The sequence below is a fragment of the Schistocerca serialis genome, chromosome 1 (genome assembly GCF_023864345.2).
Source record: "Schistocerca serialis cubense isolate TAMUIC-IGC-003099 chromosome 1, iqSchSeri2.2, whole genome shotgun sequence".
NCBI classification, from domain to species: Eukaryota; Metazoa; Arthropoda; class Insecta; order Orthoptera; family Acrididae; genus Schistocerca; species Schistocerca serialis.
The window spans coordinates 716936210-716949251 of NC_064638.1; positions in this window are offsets into that span (position 1 = coordinate 716936210).

Here is a 13042-nt window from a genome sequence, read left to right on the forward strand (position 1 = left end):
ATAAACTATTACGTTTATCATGAGTGAAAAGTGCTTGACTTGCCGTAGAATTGTTAGGTCGGGGCTTTGGTGTGATGGGTGCTGTAGTTCTTTCCATGTGGGTGACTTTAGTGGCGTGGGAATAGGGGAAGTAAATGAGACTCATCAATGGTTTTGTAGGATTTGTAGTAGAGATAGGAAGATACTAGAACAGGAGGGGAAAATTGCCGCCCTTCAGGCTGAGTTAGACAAGGGCAGGGGAGATCTTGACAGGTTAAGGAGGGAGAAGGGTAAAGAGAGGTGGGAAGTGGCAACAGGCAACAGGAGGAACAGGCCTAGAACTTTGTCTGACAGCTTTATGGTGAATGTGGAAAATAGATTTGATCTGTTGCTTCAGTTAGAACCTGGTGAGCCTCAAGCAGTTACACGTGTAGACAGGGCACAACAAACTTTCAGCAGCAAATTGAAAAGTAAGAATGTAGGGAAATCAGTGAAGAGAAAGAAAGTGTTGTTGTTAGATAGTTCCCATGGAAGGGGTGTTGGCCAACTTTTGCAGGATGAACTAGGATCAGAATACCAGGTCACCAATTTTTTTAAACCTAGTGCTGGTCTGGAGCAGGTGACGGAGGATTTAGGATCACTTTGTAAAGATTTCACTAAGGAAGACACCGTGGTTATAGTGGGTGGGGCAGGTAACAGTATTGCCAGAGATCCTGGGTACAGTATAGAGCGTGACCTGGCGAAGATTGCATCAGCATCGAAGCATACTAGTGTTGAGTTTGTATCTGTTCTTGGGCGCCATGACCGACCTCATTTGAACTCTTCTGTCAAGAGAGTTAATTCGGAGCTGGAACGGCTGCTCATGTCGGGTGCGGGGTCACACATTGGTGTGGTTCATGTTGATTCTCTCAGTAGGTGGGATTATACTAGGCATGGCCTTCACCTCAACAGGAAGGGAAGGGTAAATTGGCTGGGGAAATAGCAGGAAAGTTAAAGGGGGAGGCACTGTCACGAGTGGTAAAATACCAGTGGTTATAGGATTCAGAAAAGACCCTTTTTTAGGGTAGGGAGGACAGAAAGAAAGCAAATTTTAAGAGAGGTTAGAACTGAGACAAACCTTCAGTTTGAGAAAGAAATCAAAAAACATAATTCCAGTTTATTACATCAGCATAAACAGCCATTGGTTAAGAATTTTCAACTGTCAGAAGATATTTTAACTCCACCCAATTTTAACTCAGTCAATGTGAAATGTCAACTATCTTTATTGCATCAAAATATTCGCGGACTGAAAAATAAAATTAATGAATCAACTATCTGCATAGATGAATTAGAGTCTTCAAACCCAGGTGACATAATCTGCCTCTCTGAACATCATGTGACCACTAGTATAGAACTTTTAAGTGTTACAGGGTTTAGGTTAGCATCTCACTTTTGTAGATCAGAAACGGAGAAAGGAGGAGTTGCCACATTCATCAGGAACTGTCATAAATTTAAGAACATAGACATTCATAAATTTTGCCTAGAACAGCATATGGAAGCATGTGCAACAGAATTAGAATTTCACAAAAAATCCTTCATAATGTTAAGTGTATATCGAGCACCTGCAGGTAACTTTAATCTGTTTGTAAACCACCTTGAAACTGTACTGGCCCATTTAACAACCAAAAACAAAGAAATAGTGGTTGCTGGTGATTTCAATGTAGATTTCCTTAAAGACTCTCCCAATAAGAACTTATTTGAGTTAGTAACACTATCATCCAACTTAATTCCCACTGTAAAGTTCCCCACTAGGATAGCCACTTGCTCACAAACAGCCATTGATAATATCTTTATAGAAAAGTCCAATGAACAAAATTATATTACAAAACCAATAGTCAATGGCCTCTCAGACCATGACATGCAGTTCCTTCTGTTAAATGTTAATACTAAACAGGATATAAAATCTGTTAAATCTGAGCTCAAGAGGGTAATCAGTAAGCCAAAAATTGATTATTTTCGGACACTCCTCAGAGACATTCACTGGACTGATGTTTACAGTGCTCATGGCATGAATGAAAAATATAATATTTTTGCTGATAAAGTGCTTACCTTATTCGAACACTGCTTTCCCCCAAAACTTACCAAGGTTAGAGCAAAGTCTACAAAGAAGCCATGGATTACTCGAGGAATAGGGGTGTCTTCTAAAACTAAAAGAAAACTGTATCTGTCAATCCGAAACATTTCCAATGTTGATGCTACAGCACATTATAAGAAATACTGCAAATTATTTAAGACTGTAATACGGATGTCAAAGCAAATATATTACAAGGAAAAGATAGTCATATCAGATAACAAAATAATATAGGATATAGTGAAGGAGGAGACCAGTAGAACCAGACATGAAGAGGAACAAATAGCATTAAGAGTAAATGATACATTGGTGACAGATGTGTATAGTGTTGCAGAACTTTTTAACAAACGTTTTATAACTGTTACTGAAAAGATGGGATTGTCAGGTTCGGTAGATGCTGCTATGGATTACCTTAGACCAGACATTTCAAGTAACTTCCATAATATGAATTTGACCCTCACTACCCCAACAGAAATAATGTCCATAATAAAATCTTTAAATTCAAAAACATCTAGTGGGTATGCTGAAATATCAACAAAGTTAATTAAAGAATGTGATTCTGAGCTAAGTAACATATTAAGCTATCTATGTAACCAGCCGTTTATCAGTGGAATATTTCCTGAGTGGCTGATATATGCTGAAGTTAAGCCACTGTTTAAGAAGGGAGATAAAGAAATAGCATCAAATTTCCGTCCAATTTCACTGTTGCCAGCATTCTCAAAAATTTTCAAAAAAGTAATGTACAGTCGTCTTTATAACCATCTTATCTCAAATAACATACTGTCAAAGTCACAGTTTGGATTTCTAAAAGGTTCTGATATTGAGAAGGCTATCTACACTTACAGTGAAAATGTGCTTAATTCATTAGACAAAAAATTGCAGGCAACTGGTATATTTTGTGATCTGTCAAAGGCATTTGACTGTGTAAATCACAATATCCTTTTAAGTAAACTAGAATATTATAGTGTAACGGGAAATGCTGCAAAATGGTTCAAATCTTATATCTCTGGCATGAAACAAATGGTGTTATTAGGAAAGAGACATGTATCAAGCTATCAGGCATCACCCAACTGGGAACTAATTACATGTGGGGTCCCACAAGGCTCCATTTTGGGGCCCTTACTTTTTCTTGTGTATATCAATGACCTTTCATCAGTAACATTACCAGATGCCAAGTTTGTTTTGTTTGCCGATGATACAAACATTGCAATAAATAGCAAATCAAGTGTAGTCTTAGAAAGATCAGCCAATAAAATATTTGTGGACATTAATCACTGGTTCCTAGCCAATTCTTTGTCCCTAAACTTTGAAAAAACACACTACATGCAGTTCAGAACTTGTAAGGAGTGTCCCAAGAGTATATGTCTAACATATGATGACAAGAAGATAGAAGAAGTGGACAGTGTTAAATTCTTGGGATTACAGCTTGATAATAAATTCAACTGGGAGGAGCACACCACAGAACTGCTGAAGCGTCTTAACAAATCTCTGTTTGCAATGCGAATTTTGTCAGATATAGGGGATATAAAAATGAAAAAGCTGGCATACTATGCTTACTTTCATTCCATAATGTCATATGGGATTATTTTTTGGGGTAATTCATCAAGCCAAGCTAAAGTGCAATAAGAGTTATATGTGCAATAAGAGTTATATGTGTTGTGAACTCAAGAACATCCTGCAGAAGCCTCTTTAGGGAACTAGGGATACTAACTACTGCTTCCCAATATATTTATTCCTTAATGAAATTTGTCATTAAAAATATATCACTTTTTCAAACCAACAGCTCAATTCATGGAATCTATACTAGAAATAAGAATAATCTTCACAAGGATTTAAAATCACTTAGTCTTGTACAAAAAGGTGCGCATTATTCAGGAACACACATTTTCAATAACTTGCCAGCAGCCATAAAAAACTTAACAACCAATGAAATTCAGTTTAAGAGAAGCCTAAAGGATTTATTGGTGGCCAGCTCCTTCTACTCCATTGATGAATTTCTTAGTAATACCAACTGATTTGTATATAAGTACAACATAACTTCTGCACAATTTCAGTGCAGTAATGTGTTCTTTGAAAATTTGTGTGTGAGTGTGTGTGTGTGTGTGTGTGTGTGTGTGTGTGTGTGTGTGTATGTAAGTATAATCTAACTTCTGCACCATTTCAGTGCAGTAATGTGTTCATTGTAAATATGTATTACAGTAGTTGTATAACATGTTTATTACCCTATAAATAAACAAAAAACTTTTTATTTTAAATTCAGTGCATTAGTATTTGTAAAATGACTCTTAGTGTTCATTAAAAAATGACGATCATTCCACCTGGGACCTGTGAAATGGTACATTAGCTTACTTGTTTTAGTTGTAAATACTTGTCATGTATTGTTGTTTTTCTGACATGTTCCACATCCTGGAGGTCCTCCTCACTATGGATCAATTGGAATGAAAGTAAATCTAATCTAATCTAATCTAAAAATAAGCCTTCAGTCACAAAAATTTTTATGTTTTATAAAATTACATGATGCATCTCAGAATTAGTAGGTCTATCCTCAGGTGCAAAACGTCTAATGCATAATTTATATATGTTCTTGAGTGTCGTGAAATGCATTTTCCAAACAGACAAGGACGAACATTTTTTTATCTTTTAATATCAGTATATGTCGGTTTATTCATTCTGACATCGCACATCAAGTCACTCAAGGCGCACATTTGTTTACACCAATTGCATTTCAGGGCCCTACCCCTTAGATAGCTTATCTTCATCGTGACTACTATGCTTTCCCAGGATCTTCCGCTGTCCACATTAGGGGACTGTGCCTGCTGCTACACAATCACAGAGAGTAAAAGGAAAGGAAGAGAGAGTTACACATTTGGAAATAAATGTGTGCCTTGAGTGACATGGTGTGCGACAACAGAATTAATAAACCAACACATACCGATCACAAAAGGCCAAAAATGTTATTCCTTGTGCATTCATAAAATGCATTTCATGTCACTCAAGTGCAAATGTAAATTGTACATTAGACTATTTACATCTGAAGATGTACTCACAGGGTCCGAAATGCATCATGTATTTAATAAAACACGAAAAAATTTGTGACTGAAAGCGCTTTTACTCAAACTTCCTTAACATAGCAGGTTGGAATTCTTTTAATGCATAATGTATCTGCAATGAAATGTAACAGGTCTACAGAAAGCATGTCAATTTCACCAAATTATAACAAAACTGTAAGAAACTGTTATTACATAGCGATGTTAATAATTTGCTATGATGCAGGACTAATTTAAAAATGGTTTATGAAAACTTTCGGTCATGTGGTTCTGAATTCAGTCAGTAAATTAATATGTGACAATTCACTCCCCTTTTTCAGGCATTTTCTAACCAATTTCCTCTTTCTAATTGTTAAAATCTGGTTGCCAACTGACAATAATCTTGGTGGTGTGTGAGTTGCTTCATCATATTTAAGCTTTGAGAAACTAATATTGTCACTAAACATTGAACGTATGCAAGTCACTTTTAAGAGGCCTGTACACGTTCAGTGTTTGTTGACATTATTAGTTTGTCAGATCTTCAAGATATTAATGAGACCTCACACTATCAATAACACTGAAAACAGCTGTCAGTTGACAATGCGATTTTACAAGGTTAAGATATCGAAGACTCAAAAGAAATTGTGTGCTGCAGTCATATTAGCAAGCAACGAAGAACAACGAAAATGACGAAATGGGTCCGAGATTGGTTGAAAAAAGGAGTGACTGGCCACATGCTGATTTACTGACTGAAATCGGAACCACCGATCCGAAAAATTTCCAGAAATTATATTCCAATGAGATCTGCATTATTCAACAAGTTATTTGTGTTGACATGAGATAAAACACAGAAGCAAAATACGTTAATGACAGAGGCAGTCGCATTGGACAAGAGACAAGACTACCTACAATATATCAGACCACAACACAGACACCAAGATGATGGGAGTCTTAGGCCAAGTACAGACATCAAAAAAAGTTTTGCATCACTTCGGTTCCGTGAGTTCCAGAACCTGTATAGAAAATTGGAATACAAATCAACAAACATTATTTACGCCCTCTTTATTGCTCATGAAAACCTCACATTGCATGTTGTACCACCATACTGCGAGACCTTCAGAGGTAGTGGTCCAGATTGCTGTACAGACCGGTACCTCTAATACCCAGTAGCACATCCTCTTGCATTGATGCATGCATGTATTCGTCATGGCATACTGTCCACAAGTTCATCAAGGCATTGTTGGTCCAGATTGCCCCACACCTCAAGAGCGATTTGGTGTAGATCCCTCATAGTGGTTGGTGGGTGACATCGTCCATAAACAGCACTTTTAAACCTATCCCAGGACTATTGGATAGGGTGCATGTCTGGAAAACATGCTGGCCACTCTAGTCGAGCGATGTCGTTATCCTGAAGGAAGTCATTCACAAGATGTGCACCATGGGGGCGCGAATTGTCGTCCGTGAAGACGAATGCCTCGCCAATATGCTGCTGATATGGTTGCACTATCGGTCGGATTATGGCATTCACGTATCGTTCAGCCGTTATGGCGCCTTCCATGACCACCAGCGGCGTATGTCGGCCCTACATAATGCCACCCCAAAACAGCAGGGAACCTCCACCTTGCTGCACTCGCTGGACAATGTATCTAAGACGTTCAGCCTGACCGGGTCGCCTCCAAACACGTCTTCCACGATTGTCTGGTTGAAGGCATTTTCGAGACTCACCAGTGAAGAGAACATGCTGCCAATCCTGAGCGGTCCATTGGCATGTTGGGCCCATCTGTACCGCGCTGTATGGTGTTGTTTGCAAAGATGGACTTCGCCATGAACGTCTGGAGTGAAGTTGCGCATCATGCAGCCTATTGTGTACAGTTTGAGTCGTAACACGACGTCCTGTGGCTGCACGAAAAGCATTATTCAACATGGTGGTGTTGCTCTCAGGGTTCCTCTCAACCATAATCCATAGGCAGCGATCATCAAATGCAGTAGTAGCCCTTGGGCGGCTTGAGCGAAGCATGTCATCGACAGTTCCTGTCTCTCTGTATTCCCTCCATGTCCGAACGACATCGCTTTGGTTCACACCAAGACGCCTGGACATTTCCTATCTTGAGAGCCCTTCCTGGCACAAAGTAACAATGCGGACGCGATCGAACCGCGGTATTGACCGTCTAGGCATGGTTGAACTACAGACAATAAGAGCCGTGTACCTTCTTCCTGGGGGAATGATTGGAACTGATTGGCTGTCGGACCCCCTCCATCTAATAAGCGCTGCTCATGTATGGTTGTTTACATATTTGGGTGGGTTTAGTGACATCTCTGAACAGTCACATGGACTGCGTCTGTGATATAATATCCATAGTCAATGTCTATCTTCAGGATTTCTGAGAACTGAGGTGATGCAAAACTCTTTTTGATGTGTGTATTTCAGTGGTACCCTAATACGAATTACTTACAAACTTCATAAATGGAAAGTAGATTCTAAATTGCGTAATAAATGTCATATTGTTTTGTATTTTTCTATATTGAAACTGAAATAAAAAGCTGTGCTAAAGTCACAAATTGTGTAATAAGCACTATGACAAAGTAAAATTTCGATATGCAACTCAAAATCAAATCCAAACAGACTACTACACAACATATGCAAATGACATATTTGGACACTAATAATAATTTTCAAAATAGAAGCTACATAGAAATATTAAGTGAAGGGTGCAGCTAAAGCTGAAACTTGTATTAAACAACATGCAGTTAGTTCTAGTCACTGTCATTATGTAATATGCTAGAAGTGGTTTGATTTTGAGTACCTGTTGAATTTATTTGCTGCTCAGTTTCGCCACTTTGCATTTTGTTATTTTTGCTGCAATGTCACCATGAGTTCCTCTTTATCGTTTTACTAGTGTTCGACCAATTTCCTTTGAAACACACTTTTGATTCAAGATTTTTGTATAATTATTAACAAAAATATTTGAAATCACTTTAATACTTTTCTTGATTATTGTGTTTAAAGGAATGCCACATTTGCACACATCAATAGGTTACTAATGGCATTTTCATACAATTCAGTTGCTAAGGCAAGTATTGCATTTCTTTGATTTTCAAGTTTGACAAATTCTGATTCGTATGTGCTGCTAATCAGAACTTGAAAACGTTTATATATAAGGAAATCATTATAGAACAAGGATACTTTAATCCCCCATGATTCAGTTGGTTAAATTAGGAAAGGAGTTCTTTGGTTTCACACTGCAACAAAATTTCATCCTCTGTCTGTAACATTTCTTCACAATTTGAACAGTCTCCACATTTTTGCAGCTTTTCAAGCACTGTTTTGCTAGTGTAGCTATCAATGCAACCTTGACTTTCAAATCTACATCCTTCATGGGAATTTTTGCTAGTTCCTCTAGAGAAAATTCTAATTTATCTAAATTTTCATGCATTTGGTGTTAATTTACTTTTACTGCAAAATCATTTAAAGTAAATTCGCCATGTTTAATAGATCTGAGCTTTAGTAGACTTGCTACTTTGAGTTTCCTCTCAGGTTCTAAGATTTGCACAAGTGAAACATTATATGTGCAGCCACTTAACCTTCTATAAGCTCCAAATCTTGTTTCTAAGGCATCAGTGTGTAATTTTACTGTAAGAATGTGGGACCTGTTGTATGTGTTAAAAATATATCTGCATAACTGAACTGTCATTGCAAGTATGTGGGAGAAAGCAGTATATGTTTCATTGGTTAGTTTTCCATGAGTAGGCAATGCATGACAGATGTCAATATATGTTTTCAAATATTTAAGAAACTGAAGTTTGGAGTCAGTAGGTCCAGTGATTGGGCTAGCATTATCATCTGATGTGTATTTGCCTTTCATGGGATGCTGCACATTAGAAACTAACCACCATTTAGCGATTAATTTTAAAAACTGAGTAGTGTCATCAGAAATCTCAATCCCCAGGCTTTTCAAAATTTCTAGTGCTGCCACGGTTTTAGAATAAAAAACAGAAGTTGGATATACTGCCCTTCTCACTAACTTTGGAGCAAGTTTGAACAGTTTATTTTTCTCAGAATGAAACAGGTTCTTCAAATCTGAAAATTTTGCTTCATTGATATTATATTCACATGTAGCATTCCCTTCTTTACTGTGTAGAAAGGCATTAAGGAAAGCAAATGTATCCTCAATGTTTGGCATTATGAATGATTCATTTTTTCCATTCAACTAGTTATTTCTGATACACTTATGCAAGTGCACACTGCCAAACAGAAGAAAGAGAAATTTGGATGGAGTAATTGGATTTTTAATATAGGGCTGTAAAGTTCCACCACACATAAGCTGATACATTTTCCTATTACTGCTATGGTTATCTGTTACCAGGCATATTACTTCATTTCCAAGCTCATACATGATCTTTAATATGTCAATTGTCATTTTCAGTAGTGTATCAGAATTCACATTTTTTATAGGAAAGAGAGCTATTACTTCTTTATAATTAGAATGTAAAGATGATGCCATGAAAACCTGCATTGTATCTGCTGTTGTACTTTCCGAAGTATTCTCAGCAACACCAAGTGTCTTTCCTGCCTTATAAGAGAATTTTGAGTTAGCATAAACTTCATATAGCATCACTGAAATTACCATGTCATTTTCTTGAAGAAATTTATTTTTTTCCCTCAAAAAAGCTATCTGTGATGGACCAATACAAGGTTTGTTTGGACCCATTTTGCATAGGAACTGCCTTAAATAGACAGGATGAGGTAATGTTAACACATTTATTTTTCTTAAGTGATGGTAGGCACCAGGAAATGAAAAGCAAATGGTCGCTGCCCATGTCAAAAGCTCAGGAGAATATCTACTTTGCTTTGTTATTGTAAGTTGTAATTGCTCCAAAAAAATTCTATTTTAGGGGCTATTTCTTCATCAAAATCACTACCAGCTTTTATTGCTTGTTTGAGAACATTGACTAAAATTATAATCTTGTCAATGGTACCAATACAGCTATTCTGAAACCATTTAGGTGACTCCCCAGATTGTCAAATTTCGTCCATTTGTCACATTTCAAGTTCTCTTGCTCCCCAGACTGTAATATCCTGTCAAGGTTTCTGTAGGCAAACACAGATTTTTGTGAAACTCTTTTACTTCCAAGGAACTTGATATCTTGAAACACAGAGAAACTAATGGCACATCACTGACTGAATCATCCTTTAATTTAATATTACATACATAGTAATCCTTTACTAACAATGTAAATGGATAAACATTCCTTTTCTGCACTTTTCTTTTAAAATGCTGGAAGTCAGGTAGGTTGTCATTTTCGCACCAATTACTGAAACTACAGTCATCACATTCCAGTAGCTGTTGAACACGATCTTCAGGATTCTTCCTTTCCTTAGGAACTGGTACTGTGTGCTAAGAAGGTTGGAGTCTAGTGAAGCAGGGGATACAAACCGTCGGTTTTGACCAATGATGTCATACATTAGTCATAGATAGTAATGTCTTCAGTTCGAGGCATAGATAATAAAACAGTTCTGTGTTCCAGATAAGCGGTATCATTGTACATTAAAATAATTGAATGTGATTCTAAAAGTGATCGTTTCGATTTGCTGAAAATATTCTTCATGTGATTGAACTAAATTAATTGGTTGTTTCTTATTCGTTCGGTACCTAATTTCTTTTGGAGTGATATTGAGGTAATTTGGACTATTAGTTTCTTATTGTAGAGCAATTTTGGTGTCTTATTTTCGTTTGTAGGAATGGATTTGTCTGTTGCAATGAACCTTGATGATTTACGACAAGCTGTGGGTGAAGACATGTTGACCACAACTAGTTTCTTGCAAATGTATTTTCTTATTGATGAATACGTTCGATGTCGTGAGTGCGGCGAACATATGCGCCTCACCAGTGTATCTCGTCGCCATACTTCACGACTTATTTGTATAGAGGTGCAGCAGAGATAGGTTGTGGCGATCCATTAGGAGGGGAATATGGTTCGGGAAATCTAAGCTCACCCTGAGAGACATTATGAAAATCACTTGCTGTTAGTGTTTAAGGTATCCTATGTGACTCTGGGTGCATGAATGTCGTGTGACTATGGTAGTAGACTGGTACTCTTTTTGTAGGGAAGTTTGTGGGGAATACATGAAATATAGGGGGCCGTTTGGGGGGCCGGGTGTTATGGTCGAAACTGACGAATCACATTTTGGCAAAAGTAAGTACAACATGGGGGAACCTCAGGTGGGATTATGAGCTTGGGGGGCAGTCGTTTCAGGTCAGCATTGTGACAATGTAATGTTCAAAGTAGTACTGAATAGAAGTAAGGAAGTTTAGGTTAGCTTAATTGACGATCACGTTGAAGAGGTTTCTATTGTTATTTCAGATGGATTTTCTTCATATAGTGATTTAGGGGATAGGGGTTATCAACATTTTGTTGTAAATCACAACACTAAGTTTAGATCAATATCCACAGAGGCTTGCACAAATAGTACAGAGGGTTATTGGTCAGCAGTGAAATCTCTTGTAGGGAAAGGGAAACATCAGATTTCGACACTTCAAAGCCACTTAAACGAGTATTTGTGGAGACACAGTATTCTGCGGACATATTGCCCATTTAAATGTTTTATTAAACATGTTGGCAAAATGTACCATCCCAAATATCTCAGCTAATTTCACAATTTGGGGGGAGGGGGGAGAGCATGGGGGAGGTATGAATGTGTGTGTGAGAGAGAGAGAGATAGAGAGAGAGTTTTCGTGATGTTGTGTTTGTTGTGAATGTAGGTACGTGATTTTCGTTAATGTCTTTCTAGGCAAACTTCGGTTGTTCCACGATATTTCCGTCTGGTAAGTTCACTTTTCCATTTGCTTCTTTTACTGTATTTCACTATTTTGACGTATTTCATTGTTTTATTACTCCAATATGTGTATTTTGTGTGGTGAAGTACGTTATAGAAATTTCTCAGTTGACGATCTTCTTTTGTTTCCCATATCTAGTATCAGTACAATATTTATGAATCTGTACTTGCTATATTAAAGGCGAAATCCCCCACACAACTAAAATTTGTATCCCATCCTTCACTTCACCTTTGCACTGACGAAATATATGTCAGTTGGAGAGCAAGAAACAAATGTTGCACATAGCTATATAGCTTAAGTTCAGGATGGGATACTATTAGCGTCTAAGGCGACAAAAAAAATTTACCCCATAGTGAAGTACGGGATACAAATTGTATATGTGTCGTCTTATTGCCTCTTCGTGTAGTTCAACTGAGGTACAGGTTACAAATGTAACGTGCATCTGTTTCCACCTTTTTGTTAGCAGTGTACATATATAGAGATCAACGGAAGTATGGTATAAAAATATTACGTATGTAGCTCCTTCTGTCATGAATAGTACTGATATGTATGCAAGAATAGACTGTTAGTGATAGCGAGAGGCCAGCCGCTGTGACCGAGTGGTTATAGGCGCTTCAGCCCAGAACCGTGCTGCTGCTACAGTCGCAGGTTCGAATCCTACTTCAGGCATGGATGTGTGTGATGTCCTTAGGTAGGTTAGGTTTAAGTAGTTCTAAGTCTAGGGGACTGCTGACCTCAGATGTTTAGTCCCATAGTGCCTAGAGCCTTTTTTTTATAGTGGAGATGAAATAAACAACACATCTACAATTTGTATCATGTGTTCCAGTTAGGGTTTACTGAAGCAGAGGATACATCGTTCAAATAGACAACAGGACAGTAATGCTAGTGAAAAAGAATAAATCGATGAATGCTAAACTTGTATCCTGCACTGCACTTAAGCAATAGAGTTTGAATGAGCTTCGAGATACAGCTCATATATAGGTGACGTGATGTATTCTTTGCTACTAATATGTTTCATTAATTTTTTCATTTTATTTTCCAGAAAAATAATAAGATACAAACACGCGAAATCGTTAACATGAAAATACTAC